Source organism: Triticum aestivum, chromosome 6A (assembly GCF_018294505.1).
Source record: "Triticum aestivum cultivar Chinese Spring chromosome 6A, IWGSC CS RefSeq v2.1, whole genome shotgun sequence".
NCBI lineage: Eukaryota > Viridiplantae > Streptophyta > Magnoliopsida > Poales > Poaceae > Triticum > Triticum aestivum.
Genome location: NC_057809.1, coordinates 402,362,442 through 402,362,799, shown reverse-complemented (window position 1 = coordinate 402,362,799; position 358 = coordinate 402,362,442).

The window sequence follows — 358 nt, the reverse complement described above, 5'->3', positions numbered from 1 at the left end:
GGCCACCACCGGATCCGGCCGCCCCCTCACCGGCCTCTCCCCGCTACTCCGGCCTCCTCCCTCGACTCCGGCTCCGGCCAACCTCGAAGAACGCGCCTGATGAACAGTGCAGCCTCGATCTGGATCTAGATCTAAGCATCTCGGTTGACTTTCTCCTCCCGAAACCCTAATTTTATGCAAACTTTGACCGGTCGTATCTCCGCATCCGTAGCTCCGATTTGGGCATATAGCATATCAAAATGTTCGTCTTGACGAGTACATTATTTAATTCCATTGCATCATTTTCATTTGAGTGCATCTTTATTCCCGAAAGGCTATTAGAAGTAGGCTTCGTGAGTTGATTGTCAGATCTGCTAGT